At 37.9% G+C, this 14,438-nt stretch overlaps 1 pseudogene; it reads left to right on the top strand.

Moving 5' to 3' along the window:
• The window catches only part of LOC116569952, a 31,932-nt pseudogene that overhangs the window by 2,548 nt on the left and 14,946 nt on the right, over positions 1–14,438 (top strand).

Here is a 14,438-nt window from a genome sequence, read left to right on the forward strand (position 1 = left end):
TTTCGAGATGAGGTTCTAATAAGATTGCTGCCTCTATCAGGGCTTTCAGAACAACAGGACTTGGCAAAGCAGAAGGGGGAACAGAAGTGTTGTTGAGGATTTTGGAGAGAGTACCTGGGTGCATGTGGTGCCCTGTCATAAGATGCTAAAGATCGGATTAAAAACCAGTTTAGGGAGGGCAGTGTTCTTAATCGTGATTTCCGATTTGGATGTTGGGAAGTCACGTGACCTCCAAATAAAAATGCCTGCTAGGTAGGACAGACGTAGCTGAGCAGCTCAGAATACCAGTGGGGGAGCTTTCAGCACATGGATGTTGTTTAATCATGAGCCAGCACGGAAGGTCACGGGCGAGTTCAGACGGAGCAAAAGCGAGGGCCCGGGATTGAGCTCCTAGTCATGTCGGCTTTAAGAGACTGTATTGAGGAAGAAGAGCAAGTTAATCAGGCAGAAGAGAGTGAGAAACAACTGTTAGAGAAGCTGGAGGAGGTCTGGGCCTGTACATGGTTGGGGGAAAGAGACGGATGTTCCTTAAGAAGATTGGAAGGGGAGGTGAACCATGAGAGACTACGGACTCTGAAAAACACTCTGAGGGTTTTGAAGGGGCGGGGGGGGGGGGTTGGGGAACCAGGTGGTGGGCATTAGAGAGGGCACGGATTGCATGGAGCACTGGGTGTGGTGCAAAAACAATGAATACTGCTACGCTGAAAATAAATTAAAAAAAAAAAAAAAAAAAAGACGGGAGCGCTCCACTTGTCGGAGGCTGCTGAGAGGACAAGGGAGTTCAGGGATGGGAGCGCCCTCTGATCTGGCGATAGGCTGGTTGCTGGGGACCTGGGCAGGAGGAATTTACTTCAAATTGCAGAGTGAAAGGCTAAGACTGCAGGCGATATTTTGTCTTAGGACATCTAGGCATGTATGAAATTTCAGTTCAACTTAATTTGATTCATGGAATCCTCATTTTGGAAATCTGAAGCAGAATGTATTTGGACTGTTAACACCACATTTAAAGTAGCTTTGCAAATTGCTTCCCAAAACTAGCCCCCTTTTTGGCCATGTGATTAAACGATCAGAAAATGAATGCAGTCAAGTTGTCCTTCACCTATCCTAGCGATAATTGCTGGTCACACACACAGATTATGACGGTGTTTCTTTATATTCTTGAATTCAGCCATCTTGAATAGATTCAGATGCTAGATGCATCTTCTCCCATCTTCTGTAGAAATGCAGTACTCTTGAATTGACTCTGCTAGGTAAATAAAGGCTCAGAAAGTGTGTACTAATGTCAACACTGCGTGGAAAGGAATTTTCCAGTTTTGAAAACTATACTACCTCAGGGAAAGAGAAGCCTTCATTTAGCCCCTCAGCCACTCAGCAGCTCAGTGGCACAAAATAACGCTAGGAAAATTACACTGCACACTGAGTAAGTATGACGTGGTCAATTTATTCATAGTCTATTTTTGCAGTGATCTCTCTGAGCTATGCCAGGATTAATAAATGTGGTTTATGCATAACCATGATGCTCTCAGGAGACTTAATTTAATAAAAATATAAACCCACAGATAAGTCTTATTTTTGTAATGTTCTGGTAATTACAGGATTAGGGTAGGCAAACCAACAGGGCTTCTGGCTCTTTCTCAAAGCCTGGCTGTGTGGCCTCTGGACCAGACTTAGGGGTTGCTTTAGGTTAGCCCGGGCAAGGGGCTGGACTGAACTGTGCTGATGAGGGACAGTCCTAGAGATTTTGAGCTGTGAGTTACACACGCCTTTCTACAGGATTAAAATGTGTACTCAAGAAGACATCTTCTATCTTCCTGAGCAAAATTAGATTTTTGAGATTTTCTTGGGCATTTACAATAGTATAATAAGACAGTTTTGATTGTGTCTCTCTGGATTAGGAAATATTTGGGAACTGCAATAAACTGATGTGATTTTTAGGCACTCTCTGTTCTCTGACATTTTCTTCTGAGAAATCTTTTTCTGATTACTTCAGCCATTCACTTTCAAAAAGTAATAGGAAAACAGTCGTAAAATGCTGAGAATAAAAACAACAGCCAAGCACTTTAGGGTCAAGCCCAGACTTAGAAAACAAACATCATTGTCATGTTTGTGCATTTATATCCCAATTTATTTCATATTAAATATATAGGAAATATATGTTAAATAAAATTTGAAGCACACAACACATTGTTTCTTGTACATTTCTACCATCATTGATTATTACAACTTTAATTGTTAATGTACCGATACACTATTGTCTGTGTAAACATTCACCTGTTTTAGTTATTTCCAACTTTTACCTATTAGGAATACAATGTCAGCATCTCATTCATTCTATTTCACATGATGCTCTAATTGTGGATTATTATATCTAATTCAGATCATTATAGAAATGGAATTACTGAGTCAATGTGTGTGAGTACTTAGGGGGCCCTGGGTGTGTATTTTCAAATTTCCTTCCAGATATTTTCCCCTATGTGCAGTCTGTCACGGCTTTCTCATTTCTGAGCTCTTCATGGTTATTTGATGGTTAAAAAAGATATCTTGTGTTATTTTATTGTTAGTGTGAAGTGTAACCTTATGCGATATCTGTTATTTGTCATTAATACTTCTTCTCTTGTAAATTATATGAATTTGTTTCTAGTTTATTTTTTCTGTAGGATGTTTGTCTGTTTCTTATTTAATTTACAAAATATTTATGCATTAAGAACTTTAACTGTTAAACACACTGCTAAATTTTCCCTCATTTGTTCAGTTTGCTTTTTTATGACTAAAAAACAAGATTTTAATTTTTATAAATCCTAATCTATCAGATTTTTCTTATAACTTCTTTCCCACTTCCATTTTTTAAAAATTATTTTTATTAACATATAATGTATTATTTGCCCCAGGGGTACAGGTCTGTGAATCACTAGGCTTACACACTTCACAGCACTCACCATGGCACATACACTCCCCAATGTCCATAACCCACCACCCTCTCCCAACCCTCCACCCCCCAGCAACCCTGAGTTTGTTTTGTGAGATTAAGAGTCTCTTATAGTTTGTCTCCTTCCCGATCCCATCTTGTTTCATTTTTTCCTTCCCTACCCCCAAACCCCCTGCTCTGCCTCTCAACTTACTCATATCAGAGAAATCATATGATAATTGTCTTTCTCTGATTGACTTATTTCACTCAGCATAATACCCTCTAGTTCCATCCACGTCATTGCAAATCCACCTCTGTTTTATGGTCATAAAAGCTCTCTGGATCCCAAGAAAAGATTACATCTATGTTCTCTTCTAGACTGTCTAGGAGTTGATTATTTTTATAATGAATTTTTTAGTCAGAATTACTATATCATAGAAAGTAGAAATATGGCATTCTTTCCTAAAGCATCAATTGTTCTACCACTATTTCTTGAATAATCTTTTATTCATCCCATTTATCTGAAATTCTATCTTTTTAGAATATTCTGTCCTCCAGGACAATACTAAGGTAGGCCAGGGAAAGGGAAAAGGAATTACTCTGAGCGACAACTAAGATGACTGCTTAGAGTGGAATATTAAAACATATTCTGGAGTCATGTTGGAGCAGACTGTCATGCCATGATTGACTACTGATTTCTCCCATGACACACAAATGGGAGGGTAATATCAAATATTCTGTATATTTGTACATTGGGTTGCATTAATATATGTTTCTTCTTGACCCCCTGTTATACACTGTAGCTTAATACATCAAATTATATAGCCCCAATATACATAAAGGAAATATGTATAGAATTGCTAGGAGATTTTGGCAAATCTATAGCCGCTGGAGAGGATTTTAACATATTGATAGTCCAATTGGAAAGTGGTAGGTTTTCCCCCAGCCTTACTGAGGTTTATTTGACAAAATTTTAAGATATTTTGATGATTCGATTTATATATATATAAATATATATTAATTCATATTCATACAAATATATATGAATTGAATCATTTATATATATAAATTTATATTTATATATTATATAATATATATTTATATGTAAATATATATATTGAATCATCAAAATATCTTAAAATAATTATATAATATATTTATATATAAATATATATATAGTGAAATGATTCCAACAATCAAGCTAAATAGTACATTCATCAGCTCACATAGTTACTTTTTTTTGGTGAAAATGTATAAGATCTGTGGTCTTAGTAAATCTAAGGTATAGTATACAGTGTTATTAAGTGCAGTCACTGTGGTGTATATTAGGTCTTCAGAACCTATTCATCGTATAACTGGAAGTTTGTATCCTTTTACCAACCTCTCCTCATTTCCACCACCTTACAGTTTCCCAGACAAACACTGGTCTATTCTTAGTTTCTTTGAGTGTGACTTTTTTTTTTTTTTTTTTAGATCCTGCATAGAAGTTATACTGTACCATAATGTGTGGCTTATCTCGTTTTGCGTAATGTCTTCCAGGTTCATCCATGTTGTCACGAATGGATTTCCTTCTTTTTTTTTTTAAGACTGAATAATGTTCCACTGTACGTATATGCCACATTTTCTTTACCCACCCATCCATTAATGGATACTTAGGTGGTTTCTTTATCTTGGGTATTATGAGTAGTGCTGCCGTGGATATGGGAGTTCAGATGTCTATTTCATAATGATTTTGTTTTCTTTGAATAAATACCAAAAGGTGGAATTGTTGGCTTCTAAGTTCTGTTTCTAATTTCTTGAGGAACTTCCATACTGTTTTTCATAATGGTTCTATCAGTCCATGTTCCCACCAAAAGCATTCAAGCTTTTCCTTTTCTCCACATCTTTCCCAACACTTGTCATCTCTTGGATTTTTTATGATAACCATTCTAATAGGTGTGAGGTGGTGTTTGGTTGTGCTTTTGATTTGCATTTCCCTGATGATTAGTGATATTGAGTACCTTTTAATGTACCTGCTGGCCATTTGTATGTCTTCTTCAGAAAAATGATATTCAGCCCCTAGCCCATTTTTTAATTGGATTGTTTGTTTTTGCTATTGAGTTGTATGAGTTCCTCATATACTTTGGATATCAGTCCCTAATCAGATATATGATTTGTGGTTATTTTCTCCTATCCCATAGATTGCTTTTTCATTTTGTTGATGGTTTCCTTTGCTGTGCAGAAGCTTTTTAATTTAATATAGTCCCACTTTTTTATTTTTCCTTTTGCTGTCTTTGCTTTTTGGTGTCATATCCAAACAATTATTGCCAAGACTGATGTCAAAGAGCTGTTCTGCTGTGTTCTCTTTTAGGAGTTTTATAATTTCAGGTCTTATGTTTAAGTCTTAAATCCATTTCGAGTTGATTTTTGTGTATGGTATAAGATAGGGGTCCAATTTCATTCTTTTGCATATGGATATCCTGTTTTCCCAACAACATTTATTAAAGTGCTATCTTTTCTCTGTTGTGTATTCATAGTGCCTTTATGGAAAATTAGTTGAACTAATATGCATGGATTTATTTCTGAGTTCCCTATTCTGTTCCATTGATCTCTGTTTGGCACATATTAGGCACTCAATAAAAACATGTTCAACAAATGAACCAGGGGCTAAGATTCTAACAACCATGCCAGTTTTGCCTGACAACGTTATAATATGTGATTGTTAAATATGTTGCTTTGCCCCATGATATTTTTAAGTAAAGCCTTTAAAACCAAATAAGACAAATACAACGATGATTACCTCTTGTTACAGAATTATGAATATTTATTTTGTCCTTTTCTACTTTCTAAATGCTATAATGAATATTGTTATCCACAATGTATTGTTACGAGTATAACCCTCCCAAGAACTTGGAAAAAAGAGTAAAATACACCTGCCATTAGAGTTAAGTTCTGAGGTTCATGCATAATGGGTCAGTACACAGACACAAAACAGCATGAAAGAAGATAAAGTGGCTTCCAGACTGTAAGGGCTTGGGTAAAACCTGTTTGAATACATTCCATCCTTAATGGAAGTCATCAGAAAGATAGTTGCTAAACCATGGAAACATGAATACATATCTTCAAAGATTCATATGCATTCTATCCATCCCAATAACATCCCAAGGAAACTGAGTTTTAGCAATCAAGTTTCAATTTCTCTTAGAATTATCCTTTGTAAGACAATATTAAGAGCTAACTCTGCTTGAGTGCTCACTCTGTGCCAGTTACTGTTCCAGGTGCTTTATATTTATTAATTTATTTAATCCTCACTAGAATGCTGGGAGGCAGGCCCTTTCACTTTTCCCATTTTATAAAGAATCCTGTTTGGTAACTTGCTTACACTCACGTAGTTACTAAAGAGGCAGAGGCAGGATTTCTGAATCTAGCACCTGTGCCCTTCGCCATTACCCTGCGTACCTTCTGGGTGAGCTTTTCTCATTTGTTCATGTAACAAGTGTGTCCTGAATGCTTGCAGATAGATGTGCCAGGCACTTGGCCAGCACCGAGAAGCCAGCAGGACTCCAAACACACGTGGTTCCTGCTCTCCTAGAGCTTACAGTCTAGAGGCAGACGGACCTTAGATAAGAATCTAAGCATTGAGGGAAGTGCTATAAAGAGAAATTATGGAGTGCTCTGGAGTGTCCGGTGGGGACCCTTAGACAAGAAGACCAAAAAAGGTGTCTCTAAGAAAGTGATAATTGAGCTGAGATTAGATGGATTAGTAGAAGTTAGTGAAGAATGGGGAGAGAATGTACCAGGCTTCGGGACGAGTTTGGCAGAGTGTTTCTAATCCCTTCAACAGGACCTCAGAGGGAGATGGACACATCGAGCTCTCAGTGCCATTAAAAATAGATTTCTCTGTGTCCCCTTGTCCTGACTTTATGTTCATTAAACAATCTTATTATACTTTGGCTTCACACATGCTTTCATAATAACAAGATAATGCAATGATTGTGCAGAGTTGTAGTATTTTTGTTATTAGGAGAGTCCCTTCTCCTCCCAAATTAATAAAGCCACATTTATATCAATCTCCAGTACATTATCTCCTTCCCGAATTTATCAACCTCAGGCTCTAGGCTTTCACAGCAGAACACCAGATCCTCCGATGGAATGACCTGGAGTCCAGCTTGAGTTCCCCAGCAACTCCAACCTGCCTTTCCTTTGACAACCTGCTAAGATCCAGTCTTTCTCGTCCATGAAGTTTCATTTATATGCGCTACTCAGTAAAAGTAGAGAGAGATGAATGGTAAGGGAAAAAATAAAAAAAGACTAGATTTAGCAAGCACATTCCGTGATTGTTCTGATTAGTTTTACTGAAAAGAAAGTCCATCTGGGAAAGCATCTGTATGAAATCATGTTTGAATATTGAGGGAGTAAAACAGACACCATCTTGTCTTAGCAGTCATGTGCTGAGTGAGTAATGCTGGTATTCTTTTATGAGATTGTTGCAGTATAAGACTGTAGTAAACGGTACTAGTAAGTGTTTCCCCACTACAAGCATGGAAACGAGACTTACTCATAATATTTATTTCTTCTCCAGAGTGCCTTTGCAGACCTGAAACATCTGAACTAACAAAAGGCCTCCAATTTATAATATAACACAGCTGCTCTGAGGATTGCGTGCGTGCATATGTGTGTGTGCAGTGGGAGGGGATTTCCTTGTATTTATTCATTTATGTGCCCTCTGGAGAAGGGGCAAGTTTAGTCCAACTGGAATTCTAAGTGTCTTTTACTGGGCATTTGTTAGATGTAAAAAGTTGGCTCATGTCTAAAGGATCCTCCAGGCAGTGTGCAGCTGAGAGCCATAAAACTCAAGACTGTATATCGTTTGGGAGCTGTGGCACTAATGGGTGGCATTTTCACAGTGAACAATTCATTTTTCTACCAGTGCAGAATAGTGCAGGTATTATAAAGAACTGGGGTTGTATAGAAGCTACTATCAAAAGTATGTTTTATAATTATTTGCTATTAATAACTACTTACAATCACTAAATTAACCCTTAACACATGCACTGTGCTTTTAACAGAACATAAACAAAAATGGTTATCAGTTCCAAAAATCCAGCTCTTTCTTTATTCTTCCCATTTGTCCTTTTATATTGGCCGAACAAAGGATGAGCGATCTTTATGTTACCAATGTAGAAACTCTCTAGAGGTTCTAAGGAAACCTTTCTTCCTGACTCTTCTCTTTTCCAAACCTGTTCATTCATTTAACCAACTGAATTTGACCCTGGGAATAAAGGGACGAGCCCTGTCTATCAGGGAGCTCACAGTCTGGCTGCGGAGGTGGGTGAATACATCAAAAATTAAAATAGCATGGATAAGTGCAAGAGAGGCCTGTTTAGAGCACTCTGGGGGGCACTCTAGGCACTTATGGGGGGATCCAGCAATGGGGAGGGCAGTCTGAGGTGACAACCCCCCTCCCAGAAGGTAGCGTTTGAGCTGAGCAGTTGTTAGCTAGGCAGGAATTAACCTCTCCAAGAGGTGGGGATATGAGAGAAATGTGCTGTTTCCCTTCTTGCCTAATTCATTTTTGCCTCCTACCTTTCTGTCAATGGTGAAAGAGAGAAAGAGACAAGAATTCAAAGGAGGAGGTTAAAAAAAAATACATAAAAAAAGAAGATTGCAGGTCACATTGCCATCTGTGGGACAAGTTGGCTACTTGACAACAGATGTCTAGCATTTCCCTTCCCAGTAACTAGTGGAATCAACCAAGAAATGGAGAAACAATTGCATTCATATAAGAAACTAGCAAGGGTGCCGTCCAAATGCTAGAATTTCTGTCATTAAAGGGCACATGAGACCTGTTTAAAGAAGATTAATCAGGATTGACTTGCAAATCATTTGCCTTAGAGATTAGAGCCTTCTGAACATCAAGAAGGCATTGCCCTAGAAATTAGAGCTTTGCAAAAATTAAGAATTATAAACATATGTTAATTTATATGGTCCAAGGCTTGAGTTGGAAATGGACCATCAGATCCTAGGAAAACCCTCCTCCTAGAAGGACTTTGGCAGTGGCTGCTTAGAGACTTTGATGGTGTCATTGTTAGAGGGGAGTCCAACAGGGTTCAAGAGTAACCATCCTGAGAGTTCTGAACCAAGAAAGGCTTTGTCAAGTCACTGGCTGCTAACAATGGCAACATTGGAAAACTTTTGCCAAGACTCAGGCCACTAACTGTTCAGAGTGCTAAATTAGGAGCAGGCAGAAGTGGGGAATAGTTTCCGGTAAGTGACATGACTTATGCATGGATTTCCATAGCTGAGGCCGCACCAGGAGTGAGATCCAGACATACAGGATGAGGTATTTGATATGTAACTTTGGAGAGACACAGATGAGAAACCCCAGAAATGAGATTTACCTGCCAGGACTGCCCGCTACCTCAGATCCCTCTGCATTCTTAGTTGATCCCAAACTCCATTTAGGCTACTGTATCAAGGAGCTGGAGCTCAGCCTTACTTGGGGGAAATCCAAGAGGGTCCATCCAAGCACCCAGTTTCTTGGAGGTATACCAGATGCTTATCAAAAGAATAAATAAACAGAAGATATTTCTCTCACCAAAAGTAGAAAAAACAAAACAAAACCAAAACCAGACCTTAAGAAATATCCTTTTCAAAACAAAGTATTGCAGAAAGAGAAAGAGGTTTTTATTATAAGTAACAATTTTATTATGTAAGTAACAAATATTCACAATGTTTAAATTTTAGGTATAGAACTACATTGTTGATATATTTATGTGTGTATGTGGGAGGTGCTATTTTTTCTTTTTTCTTTCTTCCTTTTTTTTTTCTCTGCTCCCCAACATGTAGACTTTCTCCCTTCCTACTCTTCAGGACTTACTAAGGAGTCAAGGCCCTCCTTACATTAAAGAAGTCCAAGCTTTCAGTTTCTTGACCCTTGCCCCCAGAGCAGGTGGGCACACGCACAGGACCAGCCAATCAGATGCTCCAAACCAGGAACTTGAGTCTTGAGTGAGTCAGATAGGAGCCAATGGTAATTTAGAATGTTGTTCACCGGCAGGGGACATGGAGGCAGCAGAGTCCAGCCATAAGTGCTTGCCAAGATGTCTGCAGAGCCCAGTGACTCCTCGGCCCTTGCTTTGACATAGTGCCTCCCGCCTAGTTTTTTTCGATTTTTATCCCCTTTTCACTGTTGGTTCGCCAGCCTTCCTGTTGATTCTGTGAGCTTCATGATACTCTTCCTGTAATTCTTTTTCCCCCTAAGTTAGGCAGAGGTGGTAGTCATTGGTGGTATTCATCTAATACAACAGATCAGGATTTTTTTTTTTAAGTCTTGCCGGATAAAGAGATAATTTTGCATGCTCTTGTGGGCATTTAGAGTTTTCACAGATATAAAATGTGAAGACTTCTTGTCATAACCCATGAAGGTTTAGTGCTGGGATTCCCCCCAAGGTTGTGTCCTACTGGTTGGTGTTCAGCCACACTGCTTTGTTCATGCCTGTTCCGAATGATGTCTGGCTACCCCAAAACAGATAACCTAGATCACAGGTCATCTGTTTTCCCAACATACTCCTTAGTATCAGCCACATTCTGCATTCTTAGTTGATGCTATATTCCTCTTACCTGATCAAAACCCCTAGTTTTGTTTTGTTTTTGTTTTTGTTTTTTATTATCATGACTTAAATGGTAGGCCCTCTGGTATACCTTACAGCTCAATCAGGTTAAAAATGTGACCAAATTAATGGTTAGGGACAAGCAGGTCCAAATTCTCTTTTTGAATATCAGCCAATCATACCTCTCCCACATGGGTGTCATAATAGCTTTAGCAAGACCTTCTTATGGCTCAGAGATATGCCTGATTTATGATTTCTTGATAGCACTTAACATTTTACTTGGATTTAGAGATAACTCTAGACACATCAATCAAGCAAGCTGTTCGCAAATCTTTCTTCTCAGCTGTTACTGGTGCCAGATTGTCTAACAAATAGAGGCACAAACAGATGTAATTTGTGACTGGTGGTGACCATTCTCTGTCATGCAACAGGCCAGCTGGTAGCACAATCCACAATACAGTCCCCGGCCTAGCTCACAGACGCCTTTTACACATGGACAGTGCTTAATATCATACTTATAAAATAATAAAAGCTGTTGTAAGAAATGGGTTTAAACATTTGCTTACAAACTTGATAGCTGCAAAATAGTATTTTAGGTTATGTTGTAGATTATAACATGTATTCACATAATCAGATATGCAAAGTAGAATTTTCCTTACATGATTAAAAAATAGGTATATATTGCATGTTAACTATACTTCAATAAAAAAATGTAGTTGTGGTAATTGAAAAATAGAACTTTAGCAAAAGAATCAACAGGGTATGTAATTGATAGAGACATGATAGTACTAATATGTGGGTGAAGACATGCATATATATACATATATATTCACATTTGCATAAATACATATGTATACATACACACATAAGTAGGTGGTATATGATAAAATTATAGCAATTTTGTGAAAAAAAGGAAATTTATTTATTTATATTTTTTTAGAGAGAGAGAGAGAGAGCACGCACACATGCATGAGCAGGGGGGAGGGGCAGAGGCAAAGGGAGAAGCAGACTCCCTGCTGAGCAGGGAGTCCCACATACGTCTTGGTCCTAGCCAGGATGCTGGGATCATGATGAGCTAAAGGCAGCGGCTGAACTGCTTGGAGACACCCACGCACCCAAAAAGGAAAATTTAAAAAGTTGTGCCAGGGTGTTTTCTTAATTATTTAGGAAAGAAATCTTCACTTCTCATCCTGTACAAAGGCTAATTTTACATGAATTTAAATAACAAAAAGCCAAACTGCGTATTAGTTGGATGAAAATATAGATAAATTCTGAATGATCTTAGCATAGGAAAAGATTTTCTAAGGACAAAAGCAATCTAAGGATAAAAAAAAAGCAGCAATAAATTTGACTTCACAGAAATTAAAATATTTTGTATTATAAGAAGCATATCGAGAAGAAAACACCAAATTATTGAAATGCAAATTGTCCAGTAAATATTACCTCTCTACTCTGCCCAACTTCTGCACCTATTGAAGAATAAAAGAGGTCATCAGTCAAAAGGGGCCCAAATACCATCTTTTTGTTATTATTAAGCTGGTGTTGGAGAATGTTGGCAGACAGTGATTGGCAGTGTACTAGTATAAAGTCCCTGTATTAGGCAGGTATACCCACTCACTCACAGACAACCTTCCATCAACCTAGACCTTTACATAAAGGGCCTGCCCCGCCCCCCCATCAAACTTACAACATAAAGGAGTAGAACAGAACTCGTTCCTTTTGTCTCACTGAGGAGGAAGTTTCCTCCAAAACTCATCAGCGGGATCATGTGTGAGGCGAACATGATAACTACTACACTACGGAAACCATCAACGGGATCATGATGCTTCTTTTCCTTCAGAAGAGTGATAACAAGGTCAGAAAATAGCTAGGAACCGTATGCAAATAGAGTTCACACATAGACACAGGAATGAGGTAGAACCATTCTCTCCCTGAGAGAAATCAAGGGTAAATGTTTGTCAGTGACATTGCAACTGATTACTAAATATAGTGCATAAAAAGCTTATGTCAACTATATAAGATAAGAAGAAAGTTCCCACAGGTGATTCAACAAAAGACAGTAAAAATTCGGGGCGCTTGGGTGGCTCAGTGGGTTAAAGCCTCTGCCTTTGGCTCAGGTCACGATCCCAGGAACTTGGGATCGAGCTCCATCCATATCGAGCTTCATATCGGGCTCTCTGCTCAGCAGGGAGCCTGCTTCCCCATCTCTCTCTGCTTGCCTCTCTGCCTACTTGTGATCTCTGTCTGTCAAATAAATAAATAAAATCTTAAAAAAAAAAAAGACATTAAAAATTCATAGGCTTTTCTCTCTCTGGGATGGTTGTGGAAATAAAACCACAAATTCAGATATTTTTGTCATGTGGGTTTGGATCCTGGCCGCCTTACCTTGGGGGAATAATTTAACCTCTGTTTCCTCATCTCTAAAATAGTATAATAATAATATCTACCTTGTATGGATGTTTTGATAAGGAAATATACCTATCCCGTGTTTGAAGATTTTAAATTATTCCTGAAAACCATCATTAAGTGAATGACCATTATTTTAAAAAATCAATTAATTTCAATGGGAATATTTTATTCCAATTTAGGCAGTTCCCTAAGTACTGAGTACAGAAGAAACACATCCTTCTTTATAGCATTTATATTATGGAATTTAGACCTTAATAATTCATAATATGTGTTATGCGGCAAGGCTACCATTTGAAGGAAACCATTGAAAAAATGTAGAAAACATTTAGCAGTACAATATATATATATATTTTTTTGACAGAGAGAGATCACAAGTAGGCAGAGAGGCAGGCAGAGAGAGAGAGGAGGAAGCAGGCTCCCTGCTGAGCAGAGAGCCGGATGTGGGACTCGATCCCAGGACCCTGAGATCATGACCTGAGCCGAAGGCAGCGGCTTAACCCACTGAGCCACCCAGGCGCCCTAGCAGTACAATATTTAGGGCTACTGAAAGATCAAACTTTTCAACCACTTTAGAAGTATCTATTGATTGATATATTACTAACGTACTAATTGATACATTAAAAAGTATACTAAGTATAATTTGAGATTAAAGAGACAGAAAAAACTGAAATAGGGCAAATAACTTTTTTTTGAACCAAAATGCAAAATCCACACCGAAAATGTTAATTATGAACTTTAATGCATCAAATAATATAATGGTAAATAAGTAAAGGAAAAAAAATCCAGTAGATTACAGAAAATTTTAGCATCTGTTTTTCATGAGAAACCAAGTGGTCAAAAGATAAATGATAGTATGTAGAGGATTTGAGAAATATAACAGGATTGTAAATTTTGAATTCTATAGCATGCAAGCATAGACTAACTCTTTTTGTAGCCCCTGAGGACATTTATTAAAATTAATCCTAAAATAACACCCAAAGAATTATTCAATAAACTTTAAAAATGAGATATATATTATTTTTGAAGTAAAAGAATGTTCTTCTACATTATTCTTGGGTTAATGGCACTGGGATATTTAGGATGATCTTTTTAAAAAATATTTTGTTTATTTATTTATTTATTTATTAGAGAGAGAGAGAGAGCGGGACAGTGAGCAAGGGAATACAAACAGAGGGAGTGGGAGAGGGAGAAGCAGGCTTCCCACAGAGCAGGGAGCCCGATTTGGGGCTCGATATGGGGCTCAATCCCAGGACCCTGGGATCATGACCTGAGCTGAAGGTAGATGCTTAATGACTGAGCTACCCAAGTGCCCTATTTAGGATAAACTTAATGGCAGTCATAACCTTAATATGTCAAGAGTGCTTATAAAATAAGTAGAGAAATCATGAATTATTCTGTTTTTCAAAAAGAGTAAAAGACATAAATTCGATGAAATTCACAAAAAACAAGTAGGTCATAAGCCTATAAAATGTTTGAAAATATTTAATCAAAGACAGAACTTTTTAAAAGTTATGCTTTGTGGGGCACATGGG

The sequence above is a fragment of the Mustela erminea genome, chromosome 12, assembly GCF_009829155.1.
Source record: "Mustela erminea isolate mMusErm1 chromosome 12, mMusErm1.Pri, whole genome shotgun sequence".
Lineage (NCBI taxonomy): Eukaryota > Metazoa > Chordata > Mammalia > Carnivora > Mustelidae > Mustela > Mustela erminea.